At 44.1% G+C, this 15,249-nt stretch overlaps 1 non-coding gene across 1 annotated transcript; it reads left to right on the forward strand.

The window, feature by feature from the left end:
- Nucleotides 1-4,674: 4,674 nt before the first annotated feature.
- TRNAF-GAA (transfer RNA phenylalanine (anticodon GAA)) lies at nucleotides 4,675-4,747 on the forward strand. Its single transcript has one exon. It is a non-coding gene; the product is annotated as a tRNA-Phe (tRNA).
- Nucleotides 4,748-15,249: the final 10,502 nt, after the last annotated feature.

Consider the following 15,249-nt stretch of genomic DNA (forward strand, 5'->3'; position numbering starts at 1 on the left):
TGGGCTTCACGACCGCTGTCTGGAACCTCATGCTGTGTATTTACGGCCTGGTACCACCGCTAGGTACCACAGCCTATTATGTCTCGCTGCCTGCCTCATTGACTGCCTGCTGCCACACAATCATCCTCCTCCTGCTGCTGAATTTACCTCCTGCTGTCTGTGTGTTTCCACTGCCAGGGAGCACATACAATGGCACTTCCACCATGCGCCACCAGCTATTTATTACGCTCAAAAATAGCTGCATTTCTTTAAAAAAACGAAAAAAATATATATACTTTTTAATACTTTGTGATATTATTTTTAGAGGTGTCCGGGTTGAAAACTGTGTTGTCCCAGTTGTGTATTGGACACGATGTGGGCTTCACAACCGCTGTCTGGAACCTCATGCTGTGTATTTACGGCCTGGTACCACCGCTAGGTACCACAGCCTATTATGTCTCGCTGCCTGCCTCATTGACTGCCTGCTGTCACACAATCATCCTCCTCCTGCTGCTGCTGCTGAATTTACCTCCTGCTGTCTGTGTGTTTCCACTGCCAGGGAGCACATACAATGGCGCTTCCACCATGCGCCACCAGCTATTTATTACGCTCAAAAATAGCTGCATTTCTTTAAAAAAAAATATATAGAAGAGAAATAAGTGAAGAAGAAGAAGACGATATAGAAGAAGAAGAAGATATAGAAAAAGAAGAAGAAGAAGAAGAAGAAGAAGAAGAAGACGAAGAAGATATAGAAAAAGAAGATATAGAAAAAGAAGATATATAGAAAAAGAAGATATATAAAAAGAAGAAGATGAAGAAGAAGATGAAGATGATGAAGAAGAAGATGAAGAAGAAGATGAAGATGAAGAAGATGAAGAAGAAGAAGATGAAGAAGAAGAAGAAGATATAGAAGAAGAAGAAGAAGATATAGAAGAAGAAGAAGATATAGAAGAAGAAGAAGAAGAAAAAGAAGAAGATATAGAAGAAGAAGATATAGAAGAAGAAGATATAGAAGAAGAAGATATAGAAGAAGAAGATATAGAAGAAGAAGAAGAAGATATAGAATAAGAAGATAAAGAAGAAGAATAAGTATATACAGTACTGAACAGAATTTTGGACACAACTTCTCTTTCCACCTTTTTTTTTTTTAAAGGAACATCCCCACATAATCACTTGCTGTTGTTACTTGGAAAAAAAGATGTTTCTTGCATCATTCACCCCCAAAACAAGTGTTGGAAGCTATTTAAGGCCAATTCGAATAGTCAGCTCGAATAATGAGCTTGAATACCGACTCGAATAGTGAGCTCGAATTCCGAGGTCGAATCGAATAGTAAAAAATATTCGACTCGAATATTCGACCGAACTCGAATAATTTACTATTCGAATTCGACCTAACTCGAATAATAAAAAGGGGTATCCGAGCATCCCTAGCCAGCACCTATTCAGCAGGAGACCTTAGGCAAGTCTCCCTAACACTGCTACTGCCTATAGAGCGCGTCCTAGTGGCTGCAGCTCTGGCGCTTTGAGTCTGCCAGGAGAAAAGCGCTATGTAAGTGTTTGTTGTCCTTTTTTGATCCACTTACATTAACGCATGTATTGTACTGTCCACGTTTTGAATTTTATATAGTATATGAAGAGAATTCTGTTCCTGGTGGGGGCCATGTCTTTTGCCCACAGTTTAGGCTAAATCCTGATGTCATTTCTGCCCTTTACTTTGTTTCTTTTCTCCTCCAATCGCTGAGTCACCTCAGCCTTGCTTGTGAGCAGGGGATTGTGTTTCAGATGAGCAGCTAGGCAGGGAAATAAATGGAAGAGGAGGAATATATTATAGATAAAAAGAGCCCCAGCATGCAACTGTTTGTCACTGACTACGAAAGGGTCAGTGCTTCTTAAGTATGTGACAACTCCAAATCATAACAGCAGAAAAAGTTTTGAATGCAGGATTAGCATCTTTATCACTTAGACCAGTTGCTGCTTAAATTTCATTTTTATGGTGACACTCCCGCTTTAAAGAGGAACTGTAGTGAAAATAATGTATAAAATTGCTCATTGTTTACACTGATCATTTATAGATTATTTAGTCAGTATTTGCCCATTGTAAAATCTCTCCTCTCCCTCATTTACATTCTGAAATTTATCACTGGTGGTGACATCTTTAGTTCTGGCAGGTGATCTGTACGGAATGTTTGTTACTGAGAGTTCTATGCACAAAGGAAGATGCTGCTTGCTTGGCAGTTGGAAATAGATGTCATTTCCCACAATGCAGTAAGGCTTACAGACAGGAAACTGTCTGGACCATGGTCATGACATCACACTGTAGGAGGGGTTTCACCACAATATTAGTCACACAGACTACCCTGATGATCTATTGGAGAAAAGGTAAAGATTTATCATGGGAAAAGGGGTATCAGCTACTGAATGGGATGATGTTTAATCCTGGGTTAGAGTTCCTATTTAAAGGACACCTGAAAGTGATATGGAGGTTGCCATATTAATTTCGTTGTAAACCAGTTGCCTGGAAGTTCTGTTGATCTTGTGGCATATGTAGTTTCTGAGTCAAAACCCTGGAACAAGCATATGACTTATCCAGTAAAACTAGAGTCAGAGTAGATGATCTGCTGCATGCTTGTTCAGGGGCTATGGCTAAAAGTATTAGAGTCAGAGGATCAGGAGGACTGCCAGGCAACTGGTATTGTTTAAAAGGTAATAAATATGGCAGCCTCCATATCTCTCTCACCTCGGGGTCCCTCTAACCTGCCCAAATACTGTTCAATGTGACAAACACATTGATAAAATAATGATGGAGATCTAAAGCTACGTACACACGCATAACCCGGCAGTACAGTACAGTGTACAGTAGCTCCATATTGCAGCCCCGCAAGCAATGCGCTCAGCGTGCAATCTGTGCCCCCGCACACGCCGTTCCGTTGTCTCTCCGCCACCCCCCACATAGCAACGGAATGCATCATCAGCTATCAGTCTGACTGTGTCTGTACAGCTCGGCCCAGCGATGTCACCCAATGTCACATGTGTGTACGCATATATCTGATTGAACACCCAATGTCATGTGTGTACGCATATATCTGATTGAACACCCAATGTCATGTGTGTACGCATATATCTGATTGAACACCCAATGTCACATGTGTGTACACATATATCTGATTGAACACCCAATGTCACATGTGTGTACGCATATATCTGATTGAACACCCAATGTCACATGTGTGTACGCATATATCTGATTGAACACCCAATGTCATGTGTGTACGCATATATCTGATTGAACACCCAATGTCACATGTGTGTACACATATATCTGATTGAACACCCAATGTCACATGTGTGTACGCATATATCTGATTGAACACCCAATGTCTCATGTGTGTGCGCATATATCTGATTGAACACCCAATGTCTCATGTGTGTGCGCATATATCTGATTGAACACCCAATGTCACATGTGTGTACGCATATATCTGATTGAACACACAATGTCACATGTGTGTACGCATATATCTGATTGAACACCCAATGTCACATGTGTGTACGCATATATCTGATTGAACACCCAATGTCTCATGTGTGTACGCATTTATCTGATTGAACACCCAATGTCACATGTGTGTACGCATATATCTGATTGAACACCCAATGTCACATGTGTGTACGCATATATCTGATTGAATACCTCCACACACTGTATACACATTATCAATAGATTTCAGCATGTGCACGGGCGTTCAGAGCTCTCTAGCACTGTGTACTTCGGCACTTTTTATTGACCTGAAGAAGCGGCTATAAGCCGTGAAACGCGTTGTCGTTCATTGTGCAATATTGAATAAAAAGTCTGAATTTGAAGTTAATTGCATAAAATGGTTACGTTTACTAAATTGGTATGCATGAAAAATCTGCACAAAAACACCCACAAACAAAAGCAGATTCTATACTAAAACATTGCAAAATGCAGAACTGCAAATATGAAAAACAAAAATGTAGAATAACGTGGCCAGGAATCGCAGTGATAAGTGTGAAGGCTGCCATAGGGCCCTGGCACACCGGAGAGCGTTTAGCGGGATTTTTTTTTTTTTTGTAGTTTTTTTTTGTAAATGCTTCTATTGACTTGCATTAAAATTGCAGTAAAATCACGGCAAAATAGCTGCGATTGCTTTTTTTTAAAAATAACCACGATTATTTTGCTGCAATTTTAATGCAAGTCAATGGAAGCGCTTTTTTTAAAAAACAAAAAACCCACTGGTGTGGTTGTCTGGTGTGCCCGAGCCCTTACTCACGGATCCGTTCATTTCGGCACGTGGCTCTGAGAGCCGAGAGCTGAAACTGGGCGCCCCATAGCAGCAATGCTATGATGCGCGCCCCGCGGCTGCCAGACCCCGAATTACATCTCCCTCCGAGTTGCGACAACTCGGAGGGGGAATAGTATTTAACGTCGCCTCTGAGTTTTGCGGCAGCGGTGAGAGCCGCTGTACTCCTTATTCAGATATCTTCTACCCTTTAAAGAGTTGGTATTGGCAAGTACAGCCTACAAGGGGAGGGGCTATATAAGTAAAGCCTATAAGGGGAGGGGCAATAGGATCTCAAGTACCCCCTGGAATGTTAGTGAAATGCTAATAATACCACGTTTTGGCCACCGCTAAATAGCGGGCGCAGTGCCGCCCACTGTGCCACTACTTTGTAGCCGAAATAGCTCAGTTGGGAGAGCGTTAGACTGAAGATCTAAAGGTCCCTGGTTCGATGCCGGGTTTCGGCATAATGTCTTATTGTTAGAAAAAAACTTAGTAAAATAAAGCCAAATTTGCACTACATGTGGAACTCGACAAAAATACACTGTGCGAACTGCGGCTGCTAATAGCGGGCACGAAGTAGCTGCAGTTTGCATGGCAGGCGCCAAAATTTGTCCACACTCCAATTAGCTGTTCTGACTCTGCCCTCATGAACAAAATAATGATCTTTGTGGGTCATGAATTCACTGCTGGTGCTTCACTGCCCTCTGGTGGCCATCCTGACAATTACAGTCTGTGTTCACATCTTAAAGTGTACCAGAGCTGAAAATACTAAGACTTAAATATAACTGGGGCTTCCTCCAGCCCCATCCGCTCGGATCGCTCCCACGCCGCCGTCCTCCGCTGCCCGCAGCTTTGGGAACCGGGTCCCGTCACTTCTGTCAGTCGGCTCCAGAAGTGCGCTGCTGGAGAGATACATAGAGGGCCACTTCTGCGTAGACTGGAGCTGACTGGCGTCAGTGACAGGACACGGTTCCCGAAGCTGCAGGCAGCGGAGGATGGCAGCGTGGGAGCGATCCGAGCGGATGGGGCTGGAGGAAGCCCCAGGTATGTATAAATCTTTTTAGTATTTTCAGCTGAGTCCCTTTAAAGTGACACCCATGCTAACCTAGAAATAAAAAACACATGTATAAGTAGATAAATACTACTTCTACTTACACAACAGATGTATTGCACTGTCCCCATTAGGATTCCTGTGAATTTTATAAAGGAAAAGCAGAGCATCCTATTCTAGACAGTTTCCATCTTGGTTACCTGTGAATGAAGCTAATCCTGGCATAATTTCCTCTCTCACTCTTTTTTTCTCCTATTGCTAAATGTGTATTCGTTACCCGCCCTCCTCCCAGTATCTTCAGACCAGTGGCGTCGCTAGGGGGTTTGATCCGGGGCACTGCCCCTGAACCTGTTGCCACGGTCCCCCGGATCAATTATGGCCAGAGTGCCCCATAAACCGCCCTCCCAGGATCACACTCTTCTGGCCTCCGAGTCCTCAGACCTCCTCAGATTGTGACGACTCCGCCCGCCCTTCACAAAGCTTCTTTATACTGCAAAAATGCCAGCTCAATGCAATTTTGCTGCTATGGACAAAGGAGAAAAGCAGCATGCAGGACATTTGCGATCAGGCAAAATCAGATTGCAAAAGGATCGCACCAATTATTATTTAGTATTTATATAGTGCTGACATCTTCCACAGCGCTGTACAGAGTATATATAGTTTTGTCACTAAGGCCTCGATTCATAAAAGTGCTGTCGAGCGGGGAAAGTCGAGCGGGGAAACACTGCTGTCGGTATTTCCGCCTTCAGGGTGGTAATTCATAAAAATGTAGCTAGATGTGACAGGCGTGCGGAGATATTCCGCTGTAGGCAGGCGTTAGGCTGTCGGGAGACATGCGGAAACAGGAGAAGCAGGCGGAGTCCCTCCGTGCGGTGTTCTCTCTGCAGCTGCTTGGGAGGTCTGTCCCATTCACTGCACTGTATTCCGCACGCTTCTCGCCACATCAGAGGTAGCGGTAATACCCGTCCGCATACCGCTACGCTACCTCTAATCTTTATGAATTGACTACTTGTTACTTTTGCTATGATAATCACCGCGCAAGGCGGTGATTTATCACTCTGCTCGCGAAAGTCGGCTTTTCATGCGGAAAAAGCCTTTATGAATAAAGATTCTGCTGTATGGTCGGTAAAGTGTGCCGTTTTCAGCATTCCCGCATGCGGGAATGCTTTATGAATCGAGGCCTAACTGTCCCTCGAAGGAGCTCACAATCTAGCCCCTAACATAGTCCTATATCTATATTGTGCAGTGTATGTATTGTAGTCTAGGGCCAATTTTAGGGGCAAGAAGTTTTAAATCAGGATGATACCATTTATTGGCTAACTACAAATGAATAAGAATAAACAAGCTTTCGGCCTTGCAGCCTTCGTCAGGTTTACATCCTGTTAGTTTGCAAGCTGGTGGTACAGACAGCTTATATACATGCAACATCAAAAGGGAAAACAGATATTTTTTTCAAGCATAAATACGTCATTAAGATGCCTTAATTCAAACAGACCACTAAATGGGGTAAGATAAGGATCATGGTTTACTCCATTGCTCACAGACCTGGTATTAGGATTGACCCAGAGGTATCGTAAATTCTTAGTTCACAAGTTCAGCTAGAGTGGCTGAGACAGTTCATATATCATCAATCTCATACCAATATAGAAAGTTGTTGTCCTTATTCAAACCCTTCTGCACAGCTTTGAACCAATTTATAAATTTTGTTTCTGCTATTAATCGGTCATTTGACGTTTTGAAGCCGCCCTTCAGGGCAGTGACACGAAGATCATCCATGCTATGTCCGTTGGACCGAAAGTGTGTAGCAACTGGGAGCCAATTAACTTATCTGTATGTCTTTGGGATGTGGGAGGAAACCAGAGTGCCCGGAGGAAACCCACACAGACACGGGGAGAACATACAAACTCCTTACAGATGTTGACCTGGCTGGTGTAAAGGGATGATGTGTAGCAGAACACCAGCTTTTGCGGGTAATTACAGCACAGGTGTGTAGGTAAAATTAACTGTTTATTTTGGACAAACAATAGAAAAATACAGATATTTTTCTCATTAAGAAACATCAGATTTTATATAAACAATTTCAAAAAGCTTCTAAACCATTCTTGATGTTTTGGCAACAGTTTCTTGGAATGTAAAGATGCCGGTGAGCTTCTGTTGCCTGACCCCTTAATTCTTGAGTGATCCCAGCTTAAAGCCCAAATAAACCCCAAATTAAAGTTGTTAAAGGACCACTATTGCAAGAAAAAAAAAAAAGTAGTTAGTTAAAATCTGACAGAACCAACAGGTTTTGGGCCAGTCCATCTCTTCATGGGGGATTCTCAGGGTTTTTTTTTACTTTCAACAGCATTTCCTGAACAGCGGTTGCAAAGTCTAATGCAAGTGATTATGGAGGCTGGCTCTTACTATTTTGGCTGTTAAACTGCTGTTCAGGAAATGCTGTTGAAAACAAAGAAAACCATGAGAATCCCCCATGAGGAGATGGACTGGACCAAAACCTGACGGTTCTGTCAGATTTCAACTGCCTACTTTTTTCGTGATATTGGTCCTTAAAATTCTGAAAGGACACCAGTTGTCTAATGTAAAGAGTAAACATTACTGTTGGCACTGCCTTTTCACACTGAAAAATCTGTTTAGTAGCTGAGCTTGCCCACAGCTGTACACTTATGTGTAAAGACGCTAGACCCGTGCAGTTTACTGGCTTCCTGTTTAGAAAGTGGGGCATTGGAATGGAAAGTGGGGCATCTGTGCTCTATTTATATTGGATTATCAACCTAATTGCTATCAGAATTTGCCAGGGTTGGGTGGGCTTTAAAACGTTGTGATGCCCATGGTTTACAGTATATAAATTAAAAATGCTTTTAAAAGTACCTTTAATTTTTACTTTGAATTTGAGTCACATGATGCAGTAACTGTGGAGGAGGAGGGACTACTGTGAGCCAGGCTATCCAGCATTGGTCTACTTCCTGTCCCAATTTGGCTTCTGTCCCTCCTGGGCGGTCGCAGTTCTGCTTGGCAGCACTGAAAACGGTAGGGTGTGCTGGGAGGGCACTGGGCTGCCCAGGAACACAAATCTAACTTAATGTTAAGTGCCAAGATGAATTTATTTTTTTAAATTGCAGGGGTACAAGACTGCAATTATTACACAAGACTAATTTATTGTGATAATGAACTGCCCCGGTGCCCATACTGGGCCAGCCTTACTGAGCCGCTGTGGCTGCATCTCCCCGCCTGCCTCCCACTCTTCTGCTGCTCCTGGTCGATACCTGTGATGATATCATCACACAAAGCTTGTAAGGACAGCCTGATAGGCCAGATGCTTCTTCCCCACCCTCTAGTCTGCACCAATAGGTGGGCAGGAAAGCGATTATGTGGGAGAGAGGGACAGGCCAAGCACGTTATTGGAGTAAGGATGATTGGCAGAGAATGTGGCAGAACAACCCCTTTTGTGCCAGTCAGCAGAAGTGGTGGGGGGAGGGGAAGGGGGGGTTAAACCTATAATAAAAGATTATCTGGGTAAAAGGGTGTGAACACGCATCCAATTTTTATTGGCCAATATTACCACCTCCATGTAGTATGAGAAGTTACCTGCACAATCCGTTCACAGTATTCAAAATCTGTTAGCCCTCACATTATACGGAGTGATTGGGATGTTTGTGCACAGCCTTAGCATGCACATTATAATGTAAACATGCCCACCAGAGCTACAGAGACCCTCACCAAAAGTGCCCATTAACGGTACAACATTTTTACGATCTAATTGTACAGAAAACCTTGCAGTGTGTGGAGAAAATCGATGAGAAACGATTCTATGGTTGATTGGAATACATAATTTTGTCGATCAGAATGTTGGATTTTACGCTAGTATCTGAAGAGAGAAGGGCCGTGTGCAATTCACTTTTTCTCTTGAGTTTTTCTCCTAGGAGATCATTTTTCAACTTTAAAAAAAAAAAAAAAAAACACTTTTCAGCACTTTGCAAATAAAAAAGTAATGAAAAGTAGGTGGAAGAGAACTGTCTGAACTATTTGAAGTATTTTCTTGCTTGCTGGTGATTTAAAAAGGCATTTTAGTGACAACAAGTTTGAAAATATCTCTTAGGGCCCGTTTCCACTAGAGCCACTCTGCATGCGTTTCCTGCATGCAGATTTGCATAGACAATACAAGTGGATGGGACTGTTTCCACTTGTCAGGATTTCTGAGCGTTTTTCTGTGCAGAAAAAATCTGCACGGCAGAGCCATCAGAATTCGCATACCGCTAGGCGATTCGCATACAATGTATTTAATAGGGAATTCGCATGCGGTTTTGGTATGCAAATTTTCATGCGAATTCGCATGGAATCAATAGAAAAGCACACAGGCACTGCCATGGTTAAATTCGCATACATCGTCATCCATGCGAATTTGCGAAATTGGCATCCACATGCAAATTTTTACTGCGGCGATTCCGACCGCACAAGTGGAAATGGGCCCTTAGAGAAAAAGTGAATTGCATAAGGCCCAAGATGCCCTAATCTACCCGTGAACAATTGATAATTACATTCCAATTACTTATGGAAGTCTTATCGAATGATTGCCTCTGAGGAAAATATTGTACCATTAACGGGAACCCTTAGTTCTCAGATGACAGAGGTACGATTTTAAACATTTCCCACCTAACTGCATAAAAAAAAAAAGTAAATCCAGTTGAGGGTTACAGGCAGGCCCGGATTTACCTCACAGGAGCCTATAGGCACAGATGTCCTGCTACCATAGACCCCGCCCTTCATGAACCAACAAACCCCTACCAAGCTGCACCGCAAGTGTGGTGACTGGCCCAGCTGTCACCGCTCCCTTACTTCCCTTGCCCGTCATTAGCTATAGGTGCCCCTTAGTATTAGGTAGCCAGAGGTTCCCTCAGTATTAAATAGTTAGAGGAGCCCCTGGCTGAAGGGAGATCTCATCAGTGGAATGCATAGAGCTAGGCGAGTAACCTCATATTTACACTCTCATCATGTTTATGCATAGGGAACAAGGGAGGAGGTGCTTGAGGAGGGGAGTGAGCCGCCTTCCCATCATCAGGCGCCTATAGGCACGTGCCTACAGTGCCTTATGGTAAATCCGTCCCTGGTTACAGGTCACTAATGATCTCTAGTTTGGGAGAGTTTCTCAGGACTCCCAAATAGGCAAGTCACAATCATACAAAGAGCTCTCCCTTCTGCTGATAGACAGTACATATCTGGCTCCCTCTGCTGGCTGGACTTCTAAATCACATTACCTTTCTGTAGAGATGAGCTTGAAATGACTCTGGGCCGAAGGTAGGTAGGATAACTTACTAATAGTGTTGTTGGTGGATTGTAGGTTTGGATTTGTAACCGAATATTTAATTTTCCTTTATAGGCATTCTAATTAGCCAAATATATTTTATTATTATTACATTTTCACATATATACATACTAATTATGCTCATTTAATGTGCATAAAATACACATAATTTGGTTATTCCGTCATTTAGAATGTGTACACCGGAAACACGCTGGAGTTATTCGGGTCACTGACGATTCTGAAACTACATTTCACCACCAACTCTGCTTTTAAAGGGACTCCGAGCAGTGCAGTAACTATGGAAAGATGAATACCATTTTGAAGCTCTCTTTCTCCTCTTTCCAATGATATGTAAACCACCACCCTACGCCTTTTAGTTTTCGTTATTTTCGATCGAACTCGCGGCCCCCATCTTGGATTCCTTATTCAGCATTGTATTATGCAGGATGACACTTTCCCCAGTGTCGGCAGCTCCATTCAGTGCAATGCAATGAAATACAAGGAACCCAGGGGGATATAATTACAAACATACCCACAGGCACTGTTCGGAGTCCCTTTAAGGCATACATGTCAAACTCCGGCACGCGGGCCAAATCTGGCCCTCAGAGCCATTAAATTTGGCCATCAAGTGGTTCCCCCACTTTGCATTATGATTGGCCCACTCTAGACCATCAATAAAGCTATACTGGAGGTGAAGTCCTAGAAAACCAGGGAAGCCATATGGGGGATGTAGGGAGAAAGCACTATATACTAGGGAACTGTATAGGGGCGGGTGGGAGGCGAGCCACTAGACACCAGGGAACTGTATAGGGGAGGGATGAAGCATTAGACATCAGGGAATTAAATAGGGGAGGGAGGAGGGCCACTAGGGAACTGTATACGGGAGGGTGGGAGCCTCTAGACACCAGGGAACTGTACAGGGGTTGAAGGGGGGGGGGGGGCATTAGACACCTGGGAACTTTATAAGGGAGGAAGGTGGCCACTAGACATTGAGGTTGGCCCGCAACTAGGTCCTAGTATTCAATTTCGGCCCTATTTTGTATTTGAGTTTGACACCCCTGCTTTAAGGCAATAAGGACTTGAGGGGACAGTTTTGTTTTTTACAGTGGGATGCGAAAGTTTGGGCAACCTTGTTAATCGTCATGATTTTCCTGTATAAATCGTTGGTTGTTACGATAAAAAAATGTCAGTTAAATATATCATATAGGAGACACACACAGTGATATTTGAGAAGTGAAATGAAGTTTTTTTGGATTTACAGAAAGTGTGCAAAAATTGTTTAAACAAAATTACGCAGGTGCATAAATTTGGGCACTGTTGTCATTTTATTAATTCCAAAACCTTTAGAAATAATTATTGGAACTCAAATTGGCTTGGTAAGCTCAGTGACCCCTGACCTACATACAGCGGTGAATCCAATTATGAGAAAGCGTATTTAAGGGGGTCAATTGTAAGTTTCCCTCCTCTTTTAATTTTCTCTGAAGAGTAGCAACATGAGGGTCTCAAAACAACTCTCAAATGACCTGAAGACATAGATTGTTCACCATCATGGTTTAGGGGAAGGATACAGAAAGTTGTCTCAGAGACTTCAGCTGTCTGTTTCCACAGTTAGGAACATATTGAGGAAATGGAAGACCACAGGCTCAGTTCAAGTTAAGTCTCAAAGTGGCAAGAAAAATCTGGGATAGACAGAAGTGACGAATGGTGAGAACAGTCAGAGTCAACCCACAGACCAGCACCACTAAATGTTGATTTCATTTCTTTTTTGTGGTGTCCAAATTTATGCACCTGCCTAATTTTGTTTAAACAATTATTGCACACTTTCTGTAAATACAATAAACTTTATTTCTCTAATATCACTGTGTGTGTCTCCTATATGATATATGTAACTGACAACCAACGATTTATAGAGGAAAATCATGACGATTAACAAAGGTTGCCCAAACTTTCGCACCCCAGACTAAAATTCTGCTTTAGCTAAAAGGCAAATTGCAGCTACCATGCGTCTTTCTTGGTGGCCTCTCTTGAGAGCAGCTGCAGCTAAAGGACACCTGAACTGAGAGGGATATGGAAGCTGCCATATTTATTACCTTTTAACTGCTCTAAGAGCGCTCCACGCACACGGGCGTGGCCGCGGCGGCAGCCCCAGGACCGCCTAACGCCAATTGGCGTCAAGTCCTGGGGCTGCAGTTTTTGGCTTCAAGTCCTGGGGCTGCAGTTTTTGGCTTCAAGTCCTGGGGCTGCAGTTTTTGGCTATAAGTCCTGGGGCTGCAGTTTTTGGCTATAAGTCCTGGGGCTGCAGTTTTTGGCTTCAAGTCCTGGGGCTGCAGTTTGCAGGAGATCGCGCACATGCTGCTGCTCGGGGGGCGGAGCGCCGCCCCGTCTTCAGTCTCCGAGCGGCGATTGCCGCTTGGGAGACTGCTAGACGGCGAAACCACTGTCTTTACATGTAGTACAGCGCTGTACTGGGGACAGCCGTGTGACATGGAAGCGATCAGCTCTCATAAGCAGAAGCCTATGACAGACGATCGATGTGATTGGCCGGCTGGGGGGAGGGAGGGGATTGGGCAAAAAAAATAAAGAGAGAAAATAGTAAAAACTATTCAAAAAATAAGAACATAAAGATTTATTTAAAAAAATAAAAATAAACACAAGGTTGGAAGGGGGGGGGGGGGGGCGATCAGGCCCCACCAACAGAGAGCTCTGTTGGTGGGGAGAAAAGGGAGGGGAAATCACTCCTGTGCTGTGTTGTGCGGCCTTGCAGCTTGGCCTTAAAGCTGCAGTGGCCAATTATGAAAAAAACAGCCTGGTCTTTAGGAGGGTTTACCACTGTGGTCCTCAAGTGGTTAAACAAGTTGCCTGGCTGTCCTGCTGATCTCTTTGGCTGTAGTAGTGTCTGAATCACACCAGAAACAAGCATTCAGCTAATCCAGTCACACTTCAGTCAGAGCACCTGGTCTGCATGCTTGTTCAATGTCTATGGCTAAAAGTATTAGAGACAAAGGATCAGCAAGATAGTCAGGCAACTGGTATTGCTTAACCCTCCTGGCGGTTTGGCAAAATCCGCCAGGGGGCAGAAAATACGTTTTTTTAAAAAAAAAATTTCATGTAGCGAGACGAGGTCTCGCTACATGATAGCCGCTGCTCAGCGGCATCCCCCCAGCCCCTCCGATCGCCGCCGGCGATCGGAGATCAGGTTCAAAGAACGGGATCTCCTGGAGGGCTCTCCCCGTCGCCATGGCGACGGGGCGGGATGACGTCGTCGACGTCGTGACGTCAAAGGGGACTCCGATCCACCCCACGGCGCTGCCTGGCACTGATTGGCCAGGCAGCGCACGGGGTCTGGGGGGGGGGCGGCTGCGGTGACGCGTATAGCGGCGGATCGGCGGGTAGCGGCGGCGATCGGGCACTGCACGCAGCTAGCAAAGTGCTAGCTGCGTGCAGCAAAAAAAAAAAATATGCAAATCGGCCCAGCAGGGCCTGAGCGGTGCCTCCCGGCGGCATAGCCCGTGCTCAGCACGGGCTTACCGCCAGGGAGGTTAAGAGGTAATAAATATGGCAGGCTTCATATCCCTCTCACTACAGGCGTCCTTTAAACGTTCTTATTAATAAATAAACCTGTCAAGGTCTTGTAAGCGCTTTTGTTATGGGCAATAAATATGCATCTGGGAGCATTGCACTGGCCGAATGCTGCAATATATGAGTAAATTATATATAAAAGTGCCTTCAGGCTGGTTTCACAGTGGGACGTTAAAGTCCCACGTTACAGCAGCCAGTAACGCAGCCTAACTCACAGCACTGTAAAATCAATGTGCTGTTCACAGTGCACACGTTGTGTTACATTGTATACGTTTAAACAAAGTGCTGCATGCTGTACGGTATACTGGGCTAAGCCACGTTAGACTGTTTGCACATGCTCAGTAATGTTGGAGGAGGAGGTCTCCCCTCCTCCTCTGCGGCCAGCCACATGGCTAATTAATATTCACTGCACTGTGGTGACTTGTGGTGGAACTGTAGTGTTGTCTGGATCATGAAGGAATCGTTCATTTGATCCGGATTTTTTTTTGTGAGTCGAATCATCCGGATCATCACAATAAAAGATTCGGTTCACAGTGGATGTCTGTCTGGAAGAAACAGGAACATACAGAATGTACAGTGCAGGGAAAGTCCTGTCCTGCTAGTCATTTCACCCAGTCTGCTTCCCTAGTAAAAGGATTCAAAGGATTCGGTTCAAAGATCTGGATCTTTTCAATGATCTGATTCGAATGATCTGAATCTTTAAAAAGATCCGGACTTCCCATCACTATCCTGGAGCTGCTGCTTTGAGAGCTGCATAACGCAGCTCAATCTGACGTCCAACTTCAACACCACCATGTGTTGCGTTAGGGGCACGTTATGCGACCATAACGTCCCCTAAAACGCAACGTCTTGGTGTGAAAGTAGCCTAAAGGAAGAAATATTTTCACAGCAGCCTTTCTTTTTTATGCTCCCAGAGTTCCATGGAAGGATCTGATTCGCTGCTGATTTCAGGCACTTTTCCACTGAAGAACCTCTGTGGACACTTTTGTCACAGATCTTGCATTAAAAAAAAAAGTGGACCTGTCACAGGCAAGGCA

This window comes from Hyperolius riggenbachi, chromosome 6 (assembly GCF_040937935.1).
Source record: "Hyperolius riggenbachi isolate aHypRig1 chromosome 6, aHypRig1.pri, whole genome shotgun sequence".
NCBI lineage: Eukaryota > Metazoa > Chordata > Amphibia > Anura > Hyperoliidae > Hyperolius > Hyperolius riggenbachi.